Here is a 3,308-nt window from a genome sequence, read left to right as displayed (position 1 = left end):
CCGCCCTCACACGACAGAGGGACGGAAGTTCAAACGCATGGAGACGGCCCCCCCGGCTTGCAGCCCTGTGCCCTCGCGTCCCCAGGCACGTGGCCCATGCTGCTGGCTGCCGTTTGGTGTCACGTGCGGGTTCTCTCTGGCACCTGCCACCAGTTTGTCCCTTTGCATCAGGCACAGTGCCGGCTCCAGGGTGCCCCCCACGTCCCTTATCCGTCCTCTTACACTGTGTCACCACGAGGGGTCCCCGGTTCTCCCTCCCTCGCCTCGGTCTCCGGTTATGACGTGTCGCCACGTGGGACCCCTGCACTCGACACCACCTCCCTCTGCCTCAGAGACACGCAGGCACCACGGTGGCCGGGACCAGCCGCGGTCACACTGCCAGACCGCAGCTCGGGCCTCCGGACGCCAAGCCCCGTGCTGCTCTGATCACCAGCGGGTCCCTGCCTTCCCCCCAGGGGTGGGGACCCTTCCGTAGGGTGGGTCACAAGATCCACCTGCACAAGCCACTAAGGGCCACAGGGCACTGGCGGCCATGGCCACATGTCCAGCCCCCTGTCCCCACCAGGGTGGTCATCCCTGAGGTTGTCCGACAGGCCTGCTGGGGTCCAAGGAACATAGAATGGCCGCCAAGGAGGAGCAGGCAGGCGGCTGGCCTTGTCGTGGGCCTAGGGCGTCCAGCCCCCTCAGGTCACGGTGGGGTTCGTCCCCAGGAAGGGAGCAGGTGGGGTCCCCGAGCAGACGGGCAGGGGCCCCAGCTCTCCGGGTGCTGGCAGCAGCTCGGCCTTGCGAGCGCTGGGCAGGGCACCAGGTCCTGCTGCAGAGGCAGAAGCAGCTCCGGTCACAGGGCTGTCGGTGACAGGTCTCGTCCCCACGGGAATCTGAACTCTCCATTCACCTTGGCGTCACGTCGATGTAGACGTTGCAGAAGGAGATTACACACACGCGTGACTCCGTAAACACACGCGTGACTCCGTAAACACACGCGTGACTCCGTAAACACACGCGTGACTCCGTAAACACACGCGTGACTCTGACCCTCAGCACACGACAAGGCTCCCGCTCCGGGGCCGCGGAGGGGCCGGCCACACTCGCCTCCGCTCCTGACCCCTCGTCCTGTGTCCTGCGTCCTGTCACGTGGGACCAGGAGCTGAGCCTCAGGTGCCTCTTACCTGGTTCTAGAACATACGTCGATTATTTGTAAAGAATACAGAACTCTTTTTTTGCCCAGATACACGATGATTTGTATAACCATTTTCTTAGCACTGAAAATTTAAGTTTCCAGTTTCACATTTTGCGGGACCTTTTCGCTGAACTCGCACACCTGCGAGTTTCTCAGTATTTTTAAAAGGAGCTTTAAGAACAGCCCAGGAAACGCCTGCTCTCGAGGAGGGCCAGCCTCGTCCCCATTCACAGAGAAATCGCTCACGTTCGGTTCGGCCCCATCGGTCACCGGGTCACGCGAGGCGCTCTCCCTGCAGAGGGCGGGGCTCGGGGTCCCCCGGACGCAGAGGCAGAGGCTCTGCCCGCAGAGTGAGGGGGCAGGACGCGCCCTGGCTGGGGCCAGCGGCTCCTGCCGGCAAATGGCGGCTGGGGTCATTTCAGAGCCACCCTGCCCCTGGAAAAGGCAGGTGGCCCGGGATCACGCACACTTGCGCCCGCCTGCCCCCCGGTTGCCCCGGCCGAGTTGGTCTCCGCGGACGGGCTCTCAGCAGTCACCCTCTTTTCCTGGGTGGGGCTTGGCCTGTAACGTCCTCGTGTCCAGGCTCTGTAGCCAGGTGACCACAGGCTGCCCTGGGGAGGGGTGGGGACTCTGTGAGCTCCCGCCACCAACCCAGCCTGGCCCGTGTGTCCCTTCCAGAAGCCCGATCTGCATCCTAGGGAAGCTTTGGCTCAGGGAGGTGGCCCAGCATCGGCCTTGGTCACCTGCCGGTCAGAAACAGGGGTGCCGCCGGAAGCCGGGTCACCGTTACTGTGACACGACCCCCTGCACCCGTCCGCCTGTCCCTGTGGGACCCATCGTCCTCCTCAGGCTGGGCCTGTTCCCTCGGCCAGGGATGGACATTTCAAAGGGTCACGGGCCAGGCCGAGCCCAGGGCCATCTCATCCTAGGGGGCCCCCTGGGTGTCCTCCCTCCAGCCTCTCCCGACCGCCCCGTGCCATGCATCATGATCCACTTTGATGTGCGGCTCAGGGTGTCCCCGTCCTGACCCCCGGCCTAGCAGACGGTCAGTGGAGAGCAGGTCCTGGGCTTGGGTGGCGGGAGGGCCCTGGATGGGTGGGGACCCGGGGACGGATGTGACCTGATTTCGTCCCTGAAAAGTGTTTGACTGTTGAACTGGACTGGGGGAAAGTGCCAAGGTTCCCGGCAGGGGGGACGGTGCAGCCGGCCAGCGAGGGGCAGGGGATGCGCGGGGGGGGGCGCGGGGGGTTTCCCGGCTGCGGCCCCTCCTCTCCACTCGCCCGCCGGAGTCCCCCCCGCCGTCTCCGCTCAGGAGCCGCACTGTCCCGTCGTGCACGGGCGACTCCTTCAGCCTTGAAGAGTCCGAGGGACAGAAGTCAAACCGCAGCTAAAGGAAAATGCATCAATAATGCACGTGTGCGTCCTTTCGTTTTTAAAATATGTGATGTCAGAATAAAATACGTCCAACATATGGAAAAAAAAAATGGGAGCTAGTTCCGAGGCGACGCCGTGGGGTGGGCCCAGCAGCCTCCTGACTGACCCACTCACACCTGCAGAGGACACTTTGCCAAACCGACCGGCAGCCGGCCAGCGAGCCTGCGTCCTCGAGCTGCCCAGCACAGGCCCGTGCGAGCCCTCTCTGCCCAGGCGACAGCAGCCGCGGAGTGGCTGGAGAGGGGACGTTTGGCACAGGCCTTGTTCCCCAGTAACAGCCATGCCCCAAGGGGTACGGGGTGCCTGGGTCACCCCGGGCAGCTGCTCGCCGGGGCCCCGGCCTCCTGGACGGCCACCTGGAGGGGCTGCTGAGACCCCACGGAAACACCCCTGGGCGCCTGCGGACCCGCCGAGAGGCTGAGGGCCGGCCGAGGTCCCTGGGAGGCCACCACGTGTGCTGCCCTGACACTCAGCGGGGTGTCCCATGCCCTCCTGGGAAGGACACCCTGGACTCAGGAGCAATCCCTTCCCCTGCTCCACCTCAGTCCCTCCAGCGTCCCCTACCGACAAAGCCTGATATTGTGCCCATTGGCAAAGGTCCGGCTCCAGTGTCACCAAGACGGACCAGAAAGCGCGGATCTGAGCTGCGAGGTGGTCACGCGACACCCAGCGAGTGCACTTGTTTGTTCGCCTG

This window comes from Pteropus alecto, unplaced genomic scaffold (assembly GCF_000325575.1).
Source record: "Pteropus alecto unplaced genomic scaffold, ASM32557v1 scaffold143, whole genome shotgun sequence".
Classification (NCBI taxonomy): Eukaryota; Metazoa; Chordata; class Mammalia; order Chiroptera; family Pteropodidae; genus Pteropus; species Pteropus alecto.
The sequence above is the reverse complement of the archived record's forward strand: the minus strand, read 5'-3'. Positions refer to the sequence as shown.